This window comes from Spermophilus citellus (genome assembly GCF_964194105.1).
Source record: "Spermophilus citellus genome assembly, chromosome: 1".
Classification (NCBI taxonomy): Eukaryota; Metazoa; Chordata; class Mammalia; order Rodentia; family Sciuridae; genus Spermophilus; species Spermophilus citellus.
Genome location: NC_138182.1, coordinates 69963707 through 69973722, shown reverse-complemented (window position 1 = coordinate 69973722; position 10016 = coordinate 69963707). Strand labels below are relative to the sequence as shown.

Sequence of the window (10016 nt, the reverse complement as noted above, 5' to 3'; positions counted from 1 at the left end):
GCTGAGGATGTGGCTCAGTAGTTAAGTGTCCCTGCGTTCAATCCCTAATTAAAAAAAAAGTAGGCTTTTTAATTTCCTGATACATATTTTTATCCCTAATATTTAGAGCAGTGCCTCGGATGGATTAAGCAATCGATAAATATTTGTTGGGAGAAGAAGCAGATTGAAGTTGGCAGGACATAGTAGATAGATGAAAACCGTAGCTGTGGTGGCTGGTCACTCAGCATGCTAGACTCGGGGAAAGTGAGTTCTCAAGGTCAGTGTGGAGCACCCTGGCCTAGCAGGATGGCAGGTGGTGGAAGACTAACAGTGAATGCTCACATTGTAAACCCGGATACATGAGAGTGATGTCAGCTTCCCCAGAGACTAAAGATGGGAGATTTTCCTAGTCCACGTTTTCACAGGAGCTCTGGTAGTGCCCAAAGATGGGAGGACACCATGACCAATGTTGGGCTCCTGGCTCACCTTGGCAAGTGGGTTCTTACAGCAGGACTTGATGTGGAGAAATAAACAAACATGATATTCATTGCATCTTAGTGGGAAAATTCGGACTCCATCTGAGACCTAAGAGTCTTTGTATCCAATATCTGATTTTCAATCAAAAGAGAATCCTTGGCAATGTAAAGGAAATGATAAGAGAACAACCATCGGGTGGAGTTTTAATGACTTGAATTTTTGCTTTCTATACTCTGGGTGATGCTATTTAGATTTGACATGGAGATGACAAGCAGCATTCAACTTTACAGGTTAAAAGCTTGTTATTCAGATGGTTTGGCTTGTGCTACTGCCACTTACAAGAGGTGGCATGCTCATCTCCAGGAGGCTCACTGATGCTCTCAAAGCCATAGCACTTAGTGTCCGCCTCCACACAACACAGGCATACATCTCTCTTCTCTGCCTTAGCTTACTTTTATATAAAATGGATGCATGATAGCAACTACTTCAAAAGCTTGCAAAGTGAATTAAATTAGGTAATCTATGAATTCCTTGGTGCATTTGTTGGCTAATAAAGTTGGGTATGGTTATTAATGGCATTGGTTAGTTAACTACTCTCTAGCAAGTCTCTATATATCTACATAGATCTTCTGCAAGATGTTTTAGGGACAAAACCAGCTGTTTCACTTAGCTGGGTTCCAAAATTATAGAATGTCTCTTCTTTGCTTTAATCTTGCTCTATTCAACTGTATTTCAAGACTATCGGGGTGACACATGCAAGCTGTTGATAGGTATGTTTTAATGTACACATAAACACAATCTGAATTTAAAAACACATTCCCTGAGTATATTGGGTTTTAGACTATAGTTACCTCTGTATTGAACAAAATTGTCTCCTTTCTAGGGTGATATCATAAGAGATTGAACCTTTATTCTCATGCCAGATGAATCTACTGTATCTGATATAATAGCAAAGTTTCTGATATGAGATATTTTTATTTGTCTTGTGTTTGAGGGGCTCAAATATGCAATTTCCAGGCTGTACTACCCCCAGAAAGGAGTTGGAAATGAAGAACTGTTTATTTTGCACATGATTTTTTGTTTTTGTAAACTAAATGTATCTCCATCATCTCATTGCCAAAGCTCAACATAATGGAAGTAGTACAACAGATTGAGAATGGACTTGGGTGCAAAAACTATTTTCCATATATTCCTAGGACTACAGAATCATCTTAACAATTTTATATCACCCACACTCTAAAAGGAATGCATCCTAGGTGCTCAGAGACCAGGTAAATCTCAGCCCCGCTCTGAACAATGTGGATCAAGGGATCTAAGAGAGCTGCCCCAAATGGCTTTAGGAGGTCACATACATTTATCCAAGTTTCTTTCAGGGGTCAGGTCTGGTCTGTAAGAGGTCAGTATTCCACAAGATAGTTAGAGGAAAAAATCAGTGTTCACAAGGTGTGGAACTTTCAAAAGAGGAAGGATGTTTTGCCCATCTGCCAGTGGACCACTCATATTTCCATGTGACCATTAAACCAGCATTTCACACCAAGGAGAACATTTTAAACAAACAATTCCCTTTATTGCTGTCTGGTGGAAATGTAATACTTAGATCTTCCAAGACCTACCAATTCCCATCGTATCAGAGAATCCTGCGCAGTGCCTTCCTGCCCCAGAAGGAGTGAGGGGCACTGAATGAGCATTTACTGAATGATCAAATAATTTATAAAAACCCGTGCACTGAAGGGAAGAAGGAAGAAGAGAGGGAGGAGGAGGGAGCACTGTGGCGGAGGAGCAGGAGTAGGAGGGGGATGGAGAGAAGGCTCTCAGGTGGCATGGCGCTCTTGCTCCTCTATGTGCTACCTAGACCCCTGTCAGTCAGGGCTGAACCCCCCCAGGATGAGGAAGCCTGTGTGGGTACCAACAATCAAAGCTACATGTGTGACCCAGGACACTTCTGTGGACAGTTTCAGAGCTGCTACTAGTATTATGAATCTGGTATAAGTCCTTGCCCAAGATGTTCTTGGCATCCGGGGTCCTGGTTACTGCCTCTGCTCATTGGGAAACCATGGGCTGGCCAGCCTTTTCTGATTCTCTTAGGGACAGTGTTGGGTGCTGGCTGGTGTGAACCATAATCATCTTCCTGAGCTGCTGCATCTGCCATCACCTTGGAGCCAAGCACTGCCCTCAGGCCCAGCAGCAGCAACATGAAATCAACCCAATTGTCTACCAGGAAGCTCACAATTTTTCAGCACCGCCATTTTATTTCAGGTTTTTTCCTCCTTATGAGGAAGTGGTGAACTGACCTCCAACTCCTCCCCCACCATGCAGTGTCTTCCAGCCACAGCAGCACAGCAGCTGCCTCCTCAGTGTGGCCTTGCAGGTGGCAGCTCTCTGGGTGCCAGTCCCACCAGGGGCTGCCAGGGGCAAAGAGCAGCCCCTTGTCTGGGCCCAGCAGAAGTAGCACAAGACCCCCTCACCAGCATTGCTGATCCTGAGCCCCCGAAGTGTCAGCTGAGCAAGCAGCTACCAAAGCCCCTGGAATGGAGCCCAGTGGCTCAGTGGCTGGCCTGGGGGAATTAAACCGAGGGGCCTTCCTGGACAAGGATTCAGAATGTAAGGAGGAGCCACTGAAAAATTCCAGCTCTGACCATGGCAGTGTGCATAGCAAAGACAAGAGGCCTGGAAGACAAGGCTGCTTCACAGGTGACTCAGGCATTGAGGTGTGTGTGCAACCAGGGCTACAGTGATGATAACCCCAAAGAGTTCAAACACGCTCATCGATGATGCTCTAGCTGGGCCCCTGGATTTCTGTGACAGCTGTCATGTGAGGCCTCCTGGTGATGAAGAGGAAGGGCTCTGCCAGCGCCTGAGGATGCCCACCAGCCTGGCCGCCCGAGTGCCTGCTGCCATCAACACCATCAATAAGCAGGACTCTCCCAACTCCCAGAGAAGCAGCTAGAGTAGGCCCTCTCTGCACCTGGGAACTTGTCAAAGAACCAGAGTAAAGGAGACCCATGAGAAACCTAGTAAGTGACTTTCAGAGGAAGTGGTGCAGCCATTTTTTTCCTTCTTCTTTCTTGCTTTTTCCTACATCTCCAAGTAGAGTTTGGGGTGCGGATGCCTCTCCCCAACAAAAGCACAGTGTTGTGGAGGCCTGAGAAGTTGGTCCCATGACTCATTCTTCCTCCCCACCCTATCCTCTTCTTCCCCCCTTTTAAGTTATATCTTACCTACCTGCTTTGGTTAAAGAGATGTGTTTTAAAAGCCCCTAAAGAAGAGGACTGAGACTGTGCCCTGAGATGAGTCTTGGTAATATAGTGGATTTATGCTCTGGTTTTAGTTTAAGAGAACTTTGTTGTGTCTAGGAGAGGCAACCCATCTTGGCCCTGGGTGAAGAAGGAAGCCCACAGAGGCCTGGGGATTGCAGCTGTGACTGCCAGTGTCTGAGCAGCCAGGACTGAGCTAATTCTGTGGGAGGATGAGAGCTGATGGACAGGTTGGTAGGAGGCTTGTTGATCTCTCAAATTCCTGGTGACAAGAACAATGTACCACTGTGCTTCCTGGAGGGGCCCCTTCCTTCCCAGCAGGCTCAGGTGTGGAAGTAGACTGCATTCTCTCTTTTTTTTTTTTTCTATTTAAAAACAAACAACAAAAGCCAACTAGAAACCAGAGCCTTACCCGTGGGCTTGCAAGAATTCTCTTCTGGACAAGGGAAATTTGTGCTCTTTCTCAGGTTGGCCTTCTGAGAGTGTGGCTGCAGTTGAGCCACAAGGAAATATTTGTGTGTGGGCTTGGGGTGGGGTAGCTCTGAGCAGTAGGCTCTAAATCTGGGAACAGAGAGAAATGCAGCTTCCTGCATCTCTGCCCTTTGACCTGTGCCCATTCATGACCAGTGTCGTCGTCCATCCCTAGCAGGTCTGCAGGACTTGGTATCTCCTTGTACTCCATGAACAGATGGTCTGAGGAAGCTGTGGGTCTTGGGAAAGGCAGCCCCATAGCCTGGCTCTCACACAGTATTTTCTCTTTGATTCTGATAAGTCTTTTGTTGTTGTTGTGTGTAATTGTTTGTTTTAAACTGACTACTTGGAAGAAATCCCTTGTTTGTCTGAGGTTCTCTATCCTATCCCTAGCCCATTGTGTGTGTGTGGTGGGGGGGGCTCCCTTTTCTGTAACCTATATATAGTCTTAGTGGCCCAGGTGGGAGGGTGGAGGCAGCCTCCAGAAGGACCATAGGATCCTTATTACTATCATCTGGTTTTGGACAACAAGTTGACTTTTGTTAGGAAAAGTCTGAAAGGAGAAAGTAATCAGCTGAAACTAACATCCCCCATCCATCCTTGTTCATATGAAGAGTTTGGTTCTTCTCCCACTTTTGAATGATGATATTCAGACTAGGCATTGATGTTGAAGTAGAAAAAGGAAAACACACACACACACACACACACACACACACACACACATACAGAGAGAGAGAGAGAAATCCAAGCTGTGAGATGAATGAGTGATCTGGATTTCACAAAACCAAAATCCATGTCGAACAAAGTGAAGTCTGTATGCAATGACTTTGAACGACCTGTAGTGTCTGTTGTGTGTGAGCCCGTGCCCTGTGTGAAGATACTTTGAGTGACAGCTATCCTGCTCATTAACCATGCATCTGAAGTAAACATGGCCCTCTCAAGGTAATTTATTTCATGCATTTACTGTTTACCGAACAAATGTCTGACTGTGTACTCCAGTGTGTTTGGCCGCATTGTTGATGGCGGCGCCCTGTGTTGCCTGAGATACTGCGCTCAAGACAGAGGTTCCACTCCGCTCAGCACTGCAATCTGCACATTGCTCTGTAGACACCCAGAGGCCTGTGTTCTGTTCTCTATTAATGGAAGCATGCTCTGAACCTGCTTGTCTCTGTCTGCTACCCCTTGCCTTTGGTCTCAGCCTCCACAGGGTGTCCACAACCACTTGGGAGAGAAGGCAAAAGTGAGATTCCAGACAAAAGCTTGATTGGCTCTCCAGTGACAAGCTTGGATTTGCTATGGCCAGATATCAGCCTATCCTGAATCACCAGGCATTGGCAGATGCCGCAATGCCACCACACTATCCTTCCTTTGCTGAGTTCAGTGGACACACGCAGGCTGGCGTGTTGCCAAAGAGGGCCCAGAGCACAGCAGCCCTCAGATACCTACCGTCCACCTTCCTTTGGAAATCACAAACTACTCACTGAAGTGTCTCTAAGGAGAACAAGTTTTACCAAAACAAATCCTTCATTTAACTGATCAAATGGATGAATCTGACCCTCTCAATTTTCTTTCTCCGATCAGAGAACTGGTCTGAGTATTGACTGTTGGCTTCACTGAAGCATCTTACTCTGAAGGCCTGGGAAGAAGCACAGGGGCCAAGCTGGGCTAAACTAGTGAGCCACAGTCTGGCCACAGCTGCTGGAGGCTTCCTGCTCAGCGAGGGAGATAGGGAATTGAAGGAATAGTCAGGGGGCCAGAGAGACTTGGTTGAGTCTGGTATTCCAGATGAATGAAAAGAAAAGGATGGTGGAGGGTCTGGTTCTACGGTTGGAAGATTTGCAAATGCTAACACATTCCTTGTGAGGCACATCACCATTTGTCAGTTATTGTGAATATGTGTATTTTAAGCAATAAGATTCAGCGGGTCAGATTTTTTCTGGGCAGTCTCAGTGACGCATTTCCTGTGCTGTGATTGTTCTTAAGACAGAGTGGCTCTAATAACTGTGACAGTCCCAAATAAAAATTAATCCAAGAAAACAAATAAACAAACTCAAAATCAAACCAGTGTGCTGATGGGTGAAGGCATGAGTTTGAATTACTGTCACTAATTTTAGGCATCAACTATGCATCAGTCATTGTGTAAACACTTTCACGAATGTGGTCTTCAATGCTTTCATAAAGAGAGCGCTCTTATTTTTATTTTGTACACGGGGTACTAAAGCTCACTGTGTTATCTAAAACGTGATGTTGGCACATATGTTTAGCTAAGATTTGAATTCAAGTCTCTCTTTCAAGACCAGTATTATATAAACCATCTCTTAGGCTGCTATAACAAAATACCATAAGCTAGGTCACCTATAAGCAACAGAAATTTATTTACTACTGTTCTGAAGACTGAGAAGTCCAAAATCATGATACCGGCAGATTCAGCATCTGGTGAAGGTCCACTTTCTCATAGATAGCACAATCTTGCTGGGCCCTCACATGGCAAGGCAGTTGAGACCTCTTTTATAAGGGCACTAATATCACTTTTGTGACTTTGTGACTCCATGCCTGTACTGTCAGGGTTCTCCAGAGGGACAGAACCATCAAGATAACAATCCAGATCAGCCATCACTCCCCTCTTAACCCTAACCCTCCCCCAACTTCCTACTTCCACATATCACTCTGGGGCTTATGATTCAGCATATGAATAGTGAGAACAGGGAGGACACAAATGTTCTGACCACAGCAAATCACTTTGGAAACCACAGCATCCTTGAAAGAACCGATTTTGGGAGGCAGAGAAGAATGTGATATTTTGTTTCAGAAATCTCTGTCCGGGGAAAAGAGTGGAGATCTTCAATGTGAATATTTTTCCCCCTAAAATAATATGCAACTTGTTTTGTGCTCAGTTAAATCCTCTTTGTATTGTATGTTCATCTTTGAGTGTGTTTTTTCCCCTCCGTCAGCATAGACGAATTTTAATTGTTGGAAATAGCTTTTCAAGTTTGGGGCAAAATTTACATAGACTTTCCAAACACAAGGAAAAGACAAAGTGAAATACAATTGAAAAGTTTTTGCCATCAGCCTCAGCCTCAGCCTCTGAGAAGCGTGGGTGGCTGGAGCAGTCAGGCTCTGTGGCAGGGCTGGCTCAGCTGCTGTGCTGAGGTGGCAAAAACCAACGCCACTCTTTCTGACTGGTAATTTCTCCTCTTTGTTTGATTCCTCATCTGCATAGAGTCTCCCTTTCACTGGAGGCTTTTGAATCTGATGAAGAATGACATGAGAAAAGAGGGCATTTCAGGTGACAAAGTTGAATTTTTCTAGTGTGCTGATTTGTGGTGCCATGTAGATTTGATATTGGCTGAAAGTAACCATCAATCAATAGTCACGGTGAATCTTGAGGTCCCTGCTTTCAGGGCCAAGCCAAAGCTATTTTAGACGTGTTTCTGAACGTCTTTTACTTTGGGCTTTTAACTTTAGTCATATAAGAATGTGAAAAGTCTGTGCCAGAAAGTTCACATAGATTAAGGAAGAATTAAATGATCTGTTTGCTTAATTATATTTGGAGAGTAATTTTACCCTAAGGGTTTAAGAACATGGATTAGAGCCAGAGTTCACAGGATTTGTGTTCTGCCTCTACCTCTTTTGAGCTCTGTTAACCTGACACTTAAATGCTCTTTAGTTCAGTTTTTATACTTACAAAATACATATAATGAAACTTAACTTCATGTAGTTAATCAAATATTTAGATTCAGTAAAGGAAAAGTATTAACCATGCCTAATTCACAATACACATTAGTTATTCCTATTTAGTATGTTTGATTATCCTGTAGTGTGGGACTAAAGCATTTGATTTCAAGAACTTAATAACATTATTGACATTTCATATAAAATATAAAAGTCATTTCTTTTCTGTCAAACTTTGGTTTTCTTTTTTAGCACCGTGTTTTGTCAAAAGTTGTAACCAGGGTTGTGGAACACAGACCTGAGCTCTTCCTTTTAATTTGGATACTGAGAGATCTTATATTTCAAAATGTGTCTGCATTTCTGAGTCTTTCATCCATTGCTTTGCCACCTGTGAGTAGGAGTCAGAGAAAATGACTACTAACTGTTTGAAATGTTTTCCATGAAGGACTTTGCTAGGAAGGAAAAGTTGGCCTCATTGAGATGGTACCAGGCTTGAATTATAAGTGACCCTGGCTTACAAAAACACAGAGATGGAGGAATCACAGGAAATCTGAGTTCTTCACTCTCATGAAAAGTGTTTGTTATCAAAAATCCAGATGAAATTAGGGAGTGGTTTAAATATCAGGTAAATTCCACAAGATGCTTTTTTTGTATGGACGAAGGGTATATAAGCATTATCATTCAGATATCATTGGAGATGCCACTTCAAGTTAATCTCTTAAAGATGAAAATTCAAGCAAATGTTTAGCAGATCAATAATAACAACCAAATTGAAAGTTATTGTTGATTTGGTTTAGCTACTGATGAATGCATCCTAGGAAATATTTACATCAGCAGTATGCACAGTAGTACAACTTATTATGTATCCTACAGCTGGAGCCAAGTGCGATTGTATCCAAAAGCTATCACAGACAAGCAAATATTAAAAGACCTAAAGGTAGAGATAGACCACAATAAAATAATAGTTGGGGACATTAACACCCCATTTTCAATAATGGGCAGATCAACCAGACAGAAAATCAACAAAGAAATAGCAGAGTTAAATTACACACTAGATCAAATGGACCTAATAGACCTTCACAGAACATTCTATCCACCAGCTAAGGAAGACACACTCTTCTCATCAGCACATGGAACATTTCCAGCACAGATTATACGACAGGTCACAAAACAAGTCTCAACACATTTTTAAAGATTGTAAGTTTATATGAAGTATCTGTTCTGGCCACAATGCAATAAAACTAGAAATCAAATACAAGAGAAACCTTGGAAACTACACAAAAACAGGAAAATGAAATAACTTGTTTTGGAACCACCAATGTCTCCAGGAAGAAATCAAGAAAGATTTTTTAAAATGTCTTGAAACAAATGAAAATGGAGAAAAAAAATACATACCAAAACCTGTGGAATATAGCAAAAGCAACACCAAGAGAAAATTTTATAGCAGTGAACACCAATATCAAAAAATAAAAAGAGCTTATATAAACAACCTATCACTGCATGTCAAGGAACCAGAAAAAAAAATCAAGCCCAAAAATAGGAGAAGAAAGAAATAATAAAGAGCAAAAAAAAAAAAAAAAAAAAAAAAGTAAATGAAATGGAGACTAACATAAACAAATAGAGACTAACATAAATGAGTAAAATAGATTAATGAAATAAAGAGCTAGATATCTGAAAACAAGCAAAATTGACAAAGCTGGACTAAAAAAGAGAAAAGACTCAAACAAAATCAGATACGAAAAGGCAACATTACAACTGTCAGCTCAGAAATACAAGGGGTTATTAGAGGTTATGGCACATAACCATGAGCCAACAAATTTGATAACCTAGTAGAAATGGACATATTCCTGAACACATTTACCTTACCAAGATAGAACCATGAAGAAATAGAAAACCTAAAGAGATCAATAACAAGTAACAAGATTAAATCAATAATAACATATCTCCCCAGAAAGAAAAGCCAGAGAGCTTCACTGTTGAGTTTTACCAAACATTTGAACGACTAATATTAATTCTCCTATAGTTATCCCCGCTCAAAAAAAAAGAAAAAAAAAAGGAAAGAAGAAGGAATTCTTCCAAGAATATTAATTTTAATATTATTATTCAAGAGCAGCATTACCATGATAAGGACACAGCAAAAGAGAGAAAACTACAGGCCAATAT

At 42.1% G+C, this 10016-nt stretch overlaps 1 pseudogene across 1 annotated transcript; it reads left to right on the top strand.

Annotated features, from left to right (window-relative positions):
* The first annotated feature begins 2252 nt into the window (after nt 1-2252).
* Nucleotides 2253-3403, top strand: LOC308637250 (WW domain binding protein 1-like; annotated as a pseudogene). Its single transcript has 2 exons — nt 2253-2425; nt 2542-3403. The product of its transcript is annotated as a WW domain binding protein 1-like (transcript).
* Nucleotides 3404-10016: the final 6613 nt, after the last annotated feature.